Source organism: Cupressus sempervirens, chromosome 5 (genome assembly GCF_028749045.1).
Source record: "Cupressus sempervirens isolate cs-2001-9-10 chromosome 5, ASM2874904v1, whole genome shotgun sequence".
In the NCBI taxonomy this organism is placed as follows: domain Eukaryota; kingdom Viridiplantae; phylum Streptophyta; class Pinopsida; order Cupressales; family Cupressaceae; genus Cupressus; species Cupressus sempervirens.
In genome coordinates this window covers 690,217,680-690,232,340 of record NC_143122.1, presented here as the reverse complement: position 1 = coordinate 690,232,340, position 14,661 = coordinate 690,217,680, and the positions used below count along the sequence as shown (strand labels likewise).

At 33.3% G+C, this 14,661-nt stretch overlaps 1 pseudogene; it reads right to left on the bottom strand.

The window, feature by feature from the left end:
• Window positions 1-12,821, bottom strand: part of LOC149557832 (U-box domain-containing protein 45-like) — a 58,405-nt pseudogene extending 45,584 nt beyond the window's left edge.
• Between the last annotated feature and the right edge of the window lie 1,840 nt (window positions 12,822-14,661).

Genomic DNA, 14,661 nt, shown 5'->3' with positions numbered 1-14,661 from the left:
CTAGCAACTTTAAATTTTCATTCAAAGCTAAACTTACTCTTGGCAGAAAAGGATGGAACTCAAAAGGCAAATAGGTTGATAGTGAAGAAGAAGATGAATTAGATGAAGATCTTGAAGTCATAGAAGCCCTACTAGAAAAAAAGAGTATCAAAAGAGAAAGGGAAATTAGGAGACAAGATTTTATTCATTTATTTCTCTTGTGAAGAGGTTGGTCATATTATTGCAAGATGTCCAAAAAAAGAAGATAAATATGAGAAAATGTATATAAATTTAAAAGGTAAGAAAGAATTCAAGAGCTACAAGTACTAGAAAGACAAAGATATTAAATCTTGTTACATTGCTAAAGATTTTGGTAGTGATGATAATGAAGAAGTAGTCTACATTTCTATTAAGGATGAATTTGATAATGAGAAAAATTAAAATATGGCACTTAATTCTCATGTTAGAAAAAATGATACATGAATCATAGATAGTGGTTTTCCTCATCACATGATTGGTAACAAAACTAAGTTTGAACATTTAGAACACTATGATGGTGGAAGTGTTAGATTTGGAAAGAATGAACCATGTTATGTAAAAGAAAAATGAATCATAGAGTTAACTAAAGGAATGAAATTTGAAAATTCCTATTAGGTTGAAGGATTGATCAAAAAATTTGATATAAGAGACCCTAAATGGTATTACCAAGAATTAACTCATCTCAAACAAATCTAGATCTTATAGAGGAGTTTGCTAATCAATTTCAAAACCTAGCTATAATGGTCCCAAACTTATCCCAAGGAAGAATCACATACATATCATAGAAGGACTTAAAGAATACATTAAAATACAAGTAAAACCCTTTGAACCTCAAAAACTCAAGAAGAATCTATTAAGAAGGCAAAGTAGGTTGAATCTAATGGGACCAAGGGTTGTAGAACATCTTTCAAACATAAAAAAAGACAAGAAAGGAAGACTAAGAAAAGAAATATTGCTTGTGTTAGGAACCATGGAATGTTGGTCATAAGTGCCCAAATAGTTGTTATCTTCTAACCATTTTAGCAGTAAAGAAATCTCTTAATAGAGCTGACTTAACAATCATTTTGAAAATTCTTTAAAAAGGTGACATTTTAGGATTGAAGTGTTTGAAGACCTCTAACTGGGCCACTCCTTACATGGTGAACTAAATCCTCTAACTAGGTCATACTTAACAATATCTATTATATTATTTAATAAGGTTGGCTCCTAACATGGCTAATTGAAAGAGTTAGAAATATTGTGACTAGTATAATTGTGGTTTTCCCAAATTGGGTTTCCACATTAAATCTTAGTGTCTCCTATGTTCTTGCTATTTTATTAATGCTTTATGTTTCTTCAACTAAGTTGCTAAAGTTTAAAATGATTTACTATTCATAAGATTACTATGTTAACTGAGTTACAACATTGAATTAGTTATAACTGAGTTGAATAGTATTTCATGATCAGTGAAAAGTTTGACTCGACATGTAGGGATAAGGGAATTGTTTTGTAGTAACTGATTCACTCCTCCTTGCTCAATTACTCTCTTAATTTCCAATAAGATTATGTCTGAATGGGTATCTGGAATGGTCATTTATTTGTTTGATGTTTTGGTAAGTTTTGATGAAAAGTACAAAAATCAGTAATAGGAGACCTTTTCAGGAATTAGGCATAGAAAGGGAATGTCATTGGGTTTATGAAAACATTCAACTATTGGACCTTTGAAACTAGTTTTATCCTTTCATTTTGAGTTAGTTGAATCATTCTGACGTGTTGGGACAAGTAAGGGAAGTTAATTTTTTGATTTGAGCATTTAAGGGCACTTGGGTGCATTGGGGATGCCTAATAACTTCGGTGTTCATTCTAGTTTCATGGATCTACGTTGAATTTGTGTTTAAAATACATTTGTCTCCCCATAATATAGTGTAGGAGTACCAAGAGATGTAAAAAAGTATCAAGGCACTCTTGATGATTTTAGGACCAATAAGACCTATGAGGTCATTTAAGCATTGCGAACATGCTTAATAGAGTCATTTGAATTTGATTTGAGTCCAAAAGTTTTCAACGTAACCAATATTCCAATATCTCTAATGTGGCCTAAAGAGGGCTAATATGAGGTTATTAAGGCATAGGGTCAAAATATTATTACATGGTCATAAATATCTATTTAAATATCTAAAGGGGGGCCTATTCCCTTAATCACCAATGGTACAATATATAAGTGAGTAAAAATAATACTCCACAATATGATAATGAGGTAACAAAAGGATTTTAAATTATAATTATAGTTCCAAGAAATCTCTAATAAGGGGATGTAGGGATAGATTTTAGAGGTCACAGGATTGATGACCTAAATTAAGGGGTGATAAAGGGATGGTTAGGGGACTATAATAGAAAAATAGTGGAGAGAGTGATGATATAAAAAGTGATATCAATTTCAATGTTCAAGGTAAAGTTTGCAATAAAAAAATCCATGCAAGTGCCAACTAAAATTTATTTTTTATTTTTTTGAAGTTAAAGGATATATTTAGTATGTGGTGGTATGTTTCATATAATAAGAAAAAAGGAGTTACCCCTATGGAGGTACCAAAGTTGGTCTTTCTTTTTGGAATAGTATCCATATATGTGTTTTTTTTTTTGTTTTTCTTGCAAGTGCTTTTGATTGGAGCTTTGAAACGGTGGGGTCACATTAAGGGGGGACCCCATGCTCGATAATAATGTGGTTGTTAAGGCCTTGATGCCTCTTAGATATACCTATATTTATACTGCCTATAAGAATGTGCCTACTGAGGCCTCGATGCCTCCTAGATACACCTATATTTATATAGCCTAGACCACTTGATTACCTTATCACTAATGTGTATGAATGAGCATCACCAATGGTTTGTTGATGAGAAACATGAGTGGGAGGAAAATCATGACATTAGCAGCCCCATCGTAAATCACAACACAAGCAACTCACCAAGATTCAAACACTGGACCTCATAGAAAGGAGGTTCGTGACGATACCGTCATGCTACGAGGTCATCCCCTAGTATGCATATATGTGTTTTCATTGATGTCAACATATTTTTCTATTTGAGAATTGATGTCGACAAATTTTTCTATTTGAGAATGGTGTTTTTTTTTTCAAAGTGATTTTGATTATAGCTTTGAGCCAGTGGGGTCACATTAACGGGGGATCCCATCCCCAATGAGAATGTGGTTGTCGAGGCCTTAATGCCTCCTAGATACACCTATATTTATACTACTTATGAGAATGTGGCTATTAAGGCCTTGACGCCTCCTAGATACACCTATATTTATACTACCTAAACCACCCAATCACCTTATCACCAATGGGCACAGACAAACATCACCAATGGTTGACCATTGAGAAACATGGTTGGGAGGAAAATCATGACATTAACAACCCCACCGTAAATCACAACAAAAACATGCCACCAAGATTTGAACACTAGACCTCATAGAAATGAGGCTCATGATGATACCATCATGCTGCGAGGTCATCCCCCAATATACATATATGTGTTGTCATTGATGTCAGCATATTTTTCTATTTGAGACAATGTCTATGTGATGTTTGGTGAGATATTTGATCTATTATTTTTGGTGTATTTAAGATCAAAATTTGTGGATAGTATTAGTATACTATAAGATGTTTATAGTTGATCTATTTCAACTTGTAAAGACTTACATGATGATTTTAGTGTGTTATGGTTATCTATGGTGTGACTTGTATTTTATTCAGTGGTGGCATTCTAGTAGTATTTGGATCGATGTTTCTCTCTATTGCTATGTTTTTTAATGTGGAACTGGAATTGTATAACATATTTAAGACAATGATATGTGCCCTACGATCACTTGGTATTGTAGCCTTCCCCAAAATTTGTACAACATAAAATAAAAGATTGGTAGCACAAAACTATTAATAGTATGAACTAATAATCAACATGAAGGCCTATGATTAATAGAAATATAAGCATGATAATAGAAATAAGAATCAAACTAAAGTCAAAGAAAACTAAGTGATTCTTAATTGTTTCTATTGCTTCTTTGCACTTTATTGAAATGTTTCTAATTGGCACTTGGAGTTAATCTAACAATATCTAGACTCATAGATTTCAAAAATCATGATAAGTAGATAACATTGAAATGTGAAACATTACCTTGATTTGACAAAAAAGTAATGAAATATGAGAAGGAATGCGATTTTTTTAATAGGAATTCTTGGTAGGATGAATGATCTTGATCAATCCTAGGAAAAATAAATTAAAAATGAGATAATTAGTGAAGAGAATATTTTGGGTTTTCTTCTAAAATAAAGTTTATTTCCAATTAAAATCAAATACCTGAGAGTTTTTTAGGAATTAAAGAAGAAGGAAGGATTCAGAAGATGTTTCATGATTTTTAAAAGATAATCACTCAAAATGTGACTTCAAAAGAAATGATTGTTTTCCTAGTGTTTAAAAGATATTAGATTTTAAGGAAAAATTTGTTTCAAAATTTAGAAATTATACATTTTTTATTTTCAAATTTAATAATATAGAAATATTTTCTCTTTTTAACTTATTACTCGTTTTGAATTTTTAAACTTAATCTCAATGAAATTGATGATGCAAATAATAATTTTAATGAGAAGTGTTTAAATCTAAAATCAATCAACTCTATCAATCCCCCATATTATATATTGTATGCGTTCCAAAGAAATTCTACTTCACTGAACAACACGTTACTATTGTAACACATTATAGTCTGCAAGACAAACTGAGATAAAAAAAAAAAAAAGCTTTTATGAAGCTTTAAAATCAAACCTTAAATGTTAAATTTCCATGTCTTCGATACATTGGATTTGAAGAAGATTTCAAATCAAAACTGAATGTGATTGCGTTGGCTGAAAATATTTTGTCCATGTGCATTGTCATTGTCCGTATGATAATCACATATTCAAACTCCCAAAAGACGTCCTTCAATATTGATGCCTATTTGCACATTTGAAAATATGTCGTCCATGTACATTGTCATTGTCAACATGATAATCACATATTCAAACTCCCAAAAGACGTCCTTCAAACTATGGTACTGTTATAAGAGTCAATTTATGAGGAGCATACAAGAGATGATTTATAAGGCATGGGATCCCCCTCTACAGCTATCAACTTGTAGTCATCCTTTTGGGATTTTGAATAAACACAACATTTTTTCAATCTCTACCATCTTCAGATGGGTCACAAATTCTTTTCTAAACCGGTCTTGTGACTGTCCCTTTCAAACTTCAATTATACCTGACACGCGCTATATAGGTAGCTACTGTCTCGGAGATGTTGCTCATCGATCTGATATTGTGGGTCCTCTCTGGTGAGAGACCACGATAAACGGCAACGTCTATACAGCCACGAAAATGCACTTCCATACGAAGGAGAGCACTTAGTCAATTTTTTTAAAAGTTAGAAAAAGCAATGTAAAGGAAGTGCATTATCGTGGCTGTATAGCCACGGGCATGATAAACAGTCACCACCATGGCCTAAAAGAAAACTGGTCATTGAGAGATTCAAAACCCACACATAATTTCAAAACCAAACCTTTCTAGGATCATAGATTTGAAGGATATAGGATAAGAAAATATCTCAGATTGTCTCTTATACCGTGTAAGAATTTCCAGAATCTAAGACATAAACAATAAGGACAAAAGAATAAAGTCAATCCCGTGTATTAAGATTTTGCTAGATTACTCAGTGATTATTGGAACAAATTATTGCATAAGTAGGAAAGGAAAAGGTGAGATGGTTGGACATAACTTCTCACTATCCCTCCAAGCATATAACATTTATAGCTTACTTGACAAGTTTAAAGAGGCAAGTGTGTATGAACAAGGTGTTTGTATAGGAGAGGGCATGTTTACACTACATAAGGTGAGACAACTAATTCAACTATTTTGGTAACTTCAATTAAGTGTGAAAAGGTCAAATTTAGTCTTGACTAAATTTTTCAACCTCTTTCATTGTATTAGGTCATTTATTGAAAATTGTGCTTTTTTTAGTTATAACATTACAAACTATAGTTTGAAAGATTTAATGAAATTATTTCAGTTCATATATAAACAATACTCTTTTTTCATTGGTCATTATTTTCACTAGCCATCTTTTCTTTTTTCTGTACAAATATTAGGTTAAAATTCTAAACATGACAATTGTCATTTCACCAAGAGATCTACGCCTCTAGTATTGCAATTTCCCAAACACTCTATACTTGTAGAGAATAGAACTTGTTTTGAATACATTCCTTGTGTGACATGAGGTCTAGACTTTTTAAAGAATTAGGTATATGAATTTTTGTGCCAAACAAAAAAAAAATCATATAGACATATTATAAGATGACACAATTGAAGAAAACGTCACCTGCTTTCTATCATCAAGTGATATCCTGTGTGCTCAAATCATATGTATTTTAAGGTAAAATAATTTACTTCATCACCTTCTAAGTAGCAATTCTCACACTCTGTCAATATTGAAAAACAATGTAATTCTCCTTTAAGGTTGAAAAGATATTTTTGACAAGCTTGCTTCCTCTAAAATAGTGGCTTTGGCATAATTAGGGATTTAGGTATCCACTTTTACTTTCTTCCTACTATTGCATAACTTCTTAGAGTGGATCAAATAATTTTCGAATTTAGCTTTCTTATCAATTTTGTTAAATAAGATGAAACCCTAAATTTCATTTGTGTTTGCCCTTCACATTTTCAATGTTGGCACTACATGTAGCACTATACTCTAATATGACTACTAAAAATTAGTGTTTCATTTTACTTTTCCTTGGACATGTTTTTTTTAATGTACATTTCAATTTCTTACATAATTTGAGATACATCATGATAAATGTATCTTATGAGACATTCAATTTCTTAGATAAAGTTGATGTGAAATATTTTATGTACATTTTAATTTCATTAATAATTTTTTTTTCTATTAGATATAAGAGTTTCAAAAAATACAGAGCAACCAAAGTGCTACCACAAAAATCAACAAGGAAGCCAAGCCTCACAAAGGAAGAACAGACTCAGCTATACCACATAACAAAAAGAGGAGAAGGACTAACTAACTAAGAACATCATAGTAATTGACCACCCAAGTAGTCCAACCAAAGGGACCCTCCATCCAAATGACATTTTTACGTTGTTGAATATGCATCAGCCTGAATAAATCTTCTTTTCTAGCATTCACTTTCTTACTGATTTCTCTATTTAGCCCAATGCAAGCATGCTCAAAAGCTTGCAGATCATCCAGGGTTTTATGCCATTGGTATCCATGATTCAACTCATAGTAGAAAAAAGAAACATGCCCATCGTGAAGGAACCTTCTCATCTTGTCCCGCTCGATCAGCATAGTAGCCTGCACCTACAAAGAAATTTTAAAATAAGTGAGTTTTCAAAAAAATTCAGTAAGATCCCTTGGCTTACCTTGGTACCTTTCCTTGTTCCTGCACTTCTAGATCTGCCAGAGAATGTTAGATGACAATATATTCCAAAATAAATTGGTATTTTTAGGAAGACCATTAATATGACTAGTGATAATATCAAGAATATTAACATCAATAGGATAAACAATGCCAAACATTCTCCATATTTCTTTAGCAAAAGTACAATCTAAAAGAATATGTCTACTAGTTTCAGGAACTTTGCATAAATTACAAAAATCAGAATTAGAAAAATCTCTCTTAATAGGGAACTTGTCCAACATGACTAACCATCTGAAGCATCTAATTTTAGGCTCAACAGAATTCTTCCACAAGATATCAAAGTATTTTTTCCAAACATCAGCATCATAAGAAGAGTACCAAACAACATTGACATGATCAATAATATCAGTATTACAATCAAGGATTCTATATATATTCTTGGCCTTAAGCAGATTCGTAACAGCTCCACCAGGCCATTTACAATTAAGGTGCCTTTTAGAATCAACATGGAATATAGTGGGAAGACCATTAACAGCTTGCACAATCATGTTATAATTTCTTTTATGGGAATCAGGGATATCATATTTATTTTTAAGCTCATCCCAAGGAGTGATTTGATTCTACTCAAAGAGATCTGTGAACTGTTTAATACCTTTCTTATCCCACAATCTAGCAGAACACCCTTGGGTAAGGGCCAAAAGTTTACCATTTAGGTGAAGATTCCACCAAATTGATCTTTCACCATAGAGTTGATCATTACAATGAAAATCCTTGTTAGTGATGAATTTTCTAACATGGTCTCAAGCCTTCCAAATAGATCTAAAAACTGTGGAACCTTGGACCATGACGGGAAAGTTACCAATAATGAGGTCGCAAAAGGGGAGATTAGTCCAAGATTTGGCTTTCTTAGGCACACCCCTCTCGATGTTATTTCTAACTAACACTTTCCAAGGATAGTCACCCTCCATGGATTGAAAAATCCATTTGGAAGATAGGGCAATACCCTAAATTCTTAAGTCCTTCAGCCCAAGTACCCCAAGGGCCTTGTCAGTGTGGCACCGAGCCCACTTAACAGAATGAATTTTATTATTACCCTTTCCATCAGACCAAAGAAATTGTTTGGTGGACTTCTGAATTTTAGAAATTTGATAATTGTTAAAAAACCATGCAGAGGAATAGTAAATGGTGTAGGAGGACAACATCTTCTAGAAAACTTGAATTCTGTCTGCCAAAGATAATGCCCTATTGTGCCATTTGTTAAGTTTCTTATCAATCTTCTCTTTAACCCAAGACCACATGTCCTTGAGGGCAGGTTCCACAGAGAAAGGGATACCAAGATATCTAGTGATCTTATTGGGGCCTCCCCATAGAAAATTGTATTGAGAAAACCAATCCAGGGGCTATACATCCCACCCCAAACAAACTGATTTGGCTTGAGATATTTTAGCCCCAGAAATAGAACAAAAGAAACTAAGTTTATAATGCAAAGCCTTAAAATTACTTTCTAAAAGCTCAAAGAACAACGAGGTATCATCTGCAAACTAGCAATTGATGAGCTCTTCATCATTAGGCAAATAGATACCTTTGACATCAGGAGATAAAGAATTATCTCTAAGAATATAGAAAAGAGCCTCCGAAGCAATCACAAAAAGAGAAGGTGCCAGAGGGCACCCTTTTCTAATGGATCTCCCTATAGAAAAAGGAGCAGAGAGAACACCTTTAACTTCAACTTGAGCAGAAGCATCACTAAGAAGCACCTACATAGTATTACAAAAGGAGGGAGTGAAACTGAAGGCCTCTAACATCATAAGAATAAAACTCCATTCAACCCTGTCCTAAGCCTTTTGAAAATTCAAAAGAAGCATGGCTGAATTTTGGTGTGAGCATTTAGACCACTCCATGGTTTCCCAACTAGTTATGAGATTCTCGAGAATATATCTACCCTTGATGAAACCAGTTTGGGTAGAGTTAACAAATTTAGGAAGAATATTGACTAACCTAAGAGCCATAATTTTAGCCAAAATCTTATATTACACATTAAGAAGGGTAATTGGCCTCCAATTCTTAATGAGGGTCTTATCTCCATCCTTGGGGAGGAGCTTAATGATCCCTCTATTAACATCCTATCCCAAGGAGCCAATAGACAAAGCTTCAGAGTATAAGTCATGGAGATCCTTACAAATCCAATTGATATTGGATTTATAGAACTCAATAGGAAAACCATTAGGGCCCAGGACCTTATCATCATTGAGAGCCTTGATAGCTCCCTCAATCTCCTCAATAGAGATATCTTTAGCAAGCACAACAATATCCTCTGAGTCCAACTTTTTAGGAATATGTATTTTTGCATTTATTTCTCAAAGACTCAACCTTAGAGGAGTCCTCTGAAGTAAAAAGAGTCTTGAAATAATTAGCAAAATCCTGAATAATAATCTCAGGGTTTGAAATGTCTTGATTATCAATCGAGAGTTTATCAATGGACTCTTTAATATGTTTATGTTTAAGAAGATTGAAGAAAAATTTTGAACCCATGTCCCCATGTTGGAGCCAGTGGGCTTTAGATATGATCTTGGCTCCATGAATCCTAACTTGTTGATGCTTCCTAAGAGCGTCTTTGGCAGCCATAACCCAGGAGAGAAGATTTATATTGGAGGAATCTCTTTGGATGTTGTTCTCTGCTATTTACAATTCAGAAGATAATTGTTTTTCAACAAACTTGTAATCCTTAGCCTTTTTTTTACCAATGTTTTGAAGAAAAATCCTCCATGAAAAAAGGTTATTTTTCCATCTATCAAGATGGGACAGGTGCTGAAGGTTAATTTTATTGATACCTCTAATAATCTACACAGCAGCAAGAACATCCTCATCCATGAGGAGACTGGTGTTTAAGATGAATTTACTACTTCTTGACTTGTGTTGAAGTGGACTACTATTAAAATTAACCTTAGACAAAATAGGGTGATGATCAAACAAAGTGGTGGCAATAACCTGAATAATATTTCCAGAGATGTCTAGAAGAAAAGAGAAAAAATACTTATTGGCATAAAACCTGTCAAGCCTAGAATAAATCCTAGCATTGTCCTGCGGAATGTTGCACCAAGTGTGCCATAATCCAGGGTTTTTTTTCATGTTACTAGCAATAGGATCTAAAAGATAGTTAGAATTTAAAAATCTATTCCAATAGAATTTTTCATTATCCTTCCAATGAAAGGGAATGCCCCTTGACTTGTCATCCTGAGATTCAATCATGTTGAAATCTCCACTGAAATGCCAAGGCATATCTAGGAGGTCTATAAGCCATTTCTAGAGCTCAATTCTTTCCTTAGGGTCATTTGAAGCAATAATAGCACAAACCCCAAAGGTCTTATCATCATATTGCAAAGTAACCCACACCATTCTCTAACAAGGAGAACATCCATTATTAGTAATATGTTTTTCCCATTTATTACTAATAAACAAGACAATTCCTCCTCTACCTCTCTCATGGTTAGTGCAAAAATTAATAGCATCTTTCCAAATAAAATTGAGATTGGAATCCAAAGTGAATCCCACAGACTTAATTTCCTGCACCATAAAGAAGTCTATAGACTGCAGAGAATTTAGCAATTGCTTGATAAAAAACTTTCTATCAGGGGACTCTAAACCCCTCACATTCCAAGATAGGAAATTCATTGAGAAAAAATGTTAGAGGCAAAGCACGCAATACCTTCTTGGTTAGTAAGGGCCAAAAAATTATTTGAGGACTCCACTGGTTTCGGCACAGATGGCTTATTTTTTGAACCAGGTGGTCTTCCTCTTCGCCTAGCAGTAGGAGAGTTGGTGTTAACATCATCTTCAAAATCCACTAAAGAATCCACATCCATGCACTACCCATTATTAGACTTCGGGGGAAGGGGGGCAGCCAAAATAATTTCAAATTCATAATCGTCCCCAATTTCTTGAAAGATTTTTTGGGCAAATTTTTGAGAGTACTCACTAGTTTGGGGCTTACAAATGATATCAACATTTTGATTGATAGTATTAGCAATAGTCAAAGTAGGACGAGTTAACAATCTACCATGTTGAGTATTACTATTGTTGGGGCCATAATTTTTAGGCATAGAGACACTATTTTCCATTCTTCTTTTTTTCTTATCCTGAACAATATTAAAACCATCATCTGTATTAAGATCAATGGCTAAATCAAGACTAGGGAGAACCTGGAGACCTCCAGATGTATGAGTGGTATCACACAAAGCATTCTCAGGCCGAATAGAAATAGCAGAGATAGGGTCAGGCACAATAGTAGTAGAAACAATCTCAGGCTTAACAATGATAGGGCCTACATTAGTCAGAACATTAGTGGGGATAGGGGTTTCGATGGGGGGTGACGGGGATGAAGAAGAAGCATGGGTTGAATGATAGAGATCATTCTCAAGGGGAGGATTACTAGCAATAGGAGGATTATCCATGTTTTTAGTAGAATCATTGGAGGGATTAAGTTTTTTCCTAATGACTAGACAATCCTTATGGAGGTGGCCTTCTTTGCAGCAAAGAAAATAGGCATTCAACCCCCCCAAAATCTCTATAGGACAGATATAAGCATGATTAAGGATGTTAATTGAAATATTGGAAGGAAGGTCCTTGCCAAGAAAGAGAGAGATAAGGACCCTAGCATCCATATGTGGGACAAGTCTCATAATTTCATCCATTCGAATAATCTTACCAAAAGGCTCAAGCAAATGCGGCAAAAATTGCCATAAAAAAGGGGGAATGTTTTTAACCAGAATCCATCTAGGAGCCGAAACTGTGAGAACCTCTTCATGGATGGCTTCAGGTGACCAAGCAATAGCCCTAAAATATGTTGAGCCCACATTCCAATATTGTTTTTTAAGAACCTCTGTTTGAGCATCATGGTTCACAAAGAAAATCACATATAAACCCTTTTGTATTTGCCTACAAAACGAAATATGCAACCCAAGTTTGTTATTCCAGTAATGATGGAACCAGTCATCCATAAATTTCCTTGGTGGAAATTTATCAATTTCAATAGCTAAGAAAAAAATTGCAGTATCTCTTAATCTATTTTTTTCCTTAACAATTTCTTCCAATATTTCAAGATTAGGAACAATGGCAAAAGGAGACAAAGAAGCCAAAGGGGTCTTACCAAATTTGGAGACAGCATTGTTACCCACACTTGCAAACTCAAACCTTTCTCTATCATTAATGACTGATGATAGACCCACAACCTCAGAAAAAGACTTAGGACGATCGCTGCTATGGGAGACTAGGTTACTAATGCCATTACTTGGAGTAGATTTAGCTACTGTCGAAAATGAAATACCTGGAACTTGCTCAATAGTCTTGCCATTACCACTCATCTCAGACATTTTAAAATATTTAATGCTGGATGTAGAAGGGGATATGCTCGAATCGAGCAGCTGCATGGAAGAGTTGCATTGTCCCTCGCCATCAGCATTGGCATTGCCAAAGGTCGCCACTTTGACATATATTTGAGATACATCATGATAAATATATCTTATCAGACATTCAATTTTTGAGATAAACTTGAATGTGAAATATTTTATGTACATTTAAAATTCTTACATAATTTGAGATACATCTTGATAAATGTATCTTGTCAAACATTAAATTTCTTAGATAGATGTTTTTAGATAGAGGAACTAGCATCAAATTAATTAGCAAATAATCTTTAATTTATTTATTATTCTTACCTTAATATAAAAACATGCAACTATTTTGTGGGATCGACAAATTAGTTTCGTGGAAAAATTGATTCAAAAATATTTATAACATTTTAAAAATAAATTAAATATACTTCAAACATGAAATCTACTTCCACAAGAAATACAAAATTTTTAATGAATTCTAAGAAATTTCAATTAAGATATATAAATTTATTTTATCATAATTATAAGTTACACATCATGGAGAATTTTCCTTTCTTAATTAATAAAATGTTTTAATTTATTTAATAATTTCATAATTAGTCTTCTATAAATTAAATGAAATACATTATTTAGTTAATTATTTAACCTCTTCCATTATTGATTAAATAAATATTTAATTTATGTAAGAATCTTAATTCTATACTTTCCATAAAGATAAATCTTACTATATATTTAATCTATTTATTATCATTTAAGTTATTTTTGTTTTATTTAACCTCTTAATATTAGCTTTTCAAGGTTCCATCACATTCTTCGATTGGCCCCAAAATCATTTCTTGAAATGTAACCTTGTGCAAACTAGATACACATCCAAATTGGTGTGGTCATAGAGTAGCTTTGTTTTTACAATTTTTGTCTCTGAAATCAGATGGTTATGGCAGCTGAATCCTCATTATCTGGTCGCAACATCCCCAAGAAGAGAGAATGTAAAAGAAACCATTTCTTCTCTCTTTAAATATGTAAAATCATCTCTTAGGATCTTCCCCTATGATGCATTTTTCCATGTCATTGATTTAACCACTACCTACATAAAATTTGTATTTTGGACATCTCTACTTCTCTTGGATGTTCTCATACTCTATTTAATATTTTCCAACCCATATCTCTCCTAGTTTTGAGAACTTAAAAATGCAAGTGTTAATGCCTCACAAGAGGTTTGAGATAATGCGATTTTAACCTTCTCAGCATTTGATTTTTCTGATCCTATTCCTCCCTAGACCAATTTGCTTCATTTGTTTCCCTGTTGCATGAACTAATGACCCTACTTTTCATATGATATTGCTATTCATTCTAGATATGCTTATAAATTCTTACTTCTCTAACATGACCATCTAATTGCTCTCATTTAATGCCAAATTGTTCATAAGCTTTCAATATGTTAAGATACAAAATTGTACAGATGGCATTTTGAATCCTATTGTTTCATTTAGCTTTTTCACTTTCAATTCATTTTTAATATGCAAAACATCTCCATGCATATTGCAACACCATTCATGTTACGCTTGTTTTACATTTAGATTTTTTTAAAAATAATTTTCTTGGTCTTTAGGATGTTCTACAATTTGTTTAAATGAATATTTTCTATTATAATAATCCCATTTTCATCACTTCGAAGTAAGGTTCAAGTTGCATACTTTTGTATATTTCTGAACGATTGGAATTAAACACTTATTCCAACTCTGTTGATTTCCCCCAGGTTCAACAATAGTAGTGTTTAAACTTAATTCGGGGTCTCCCATATCTAAAAGTATAGGACTAG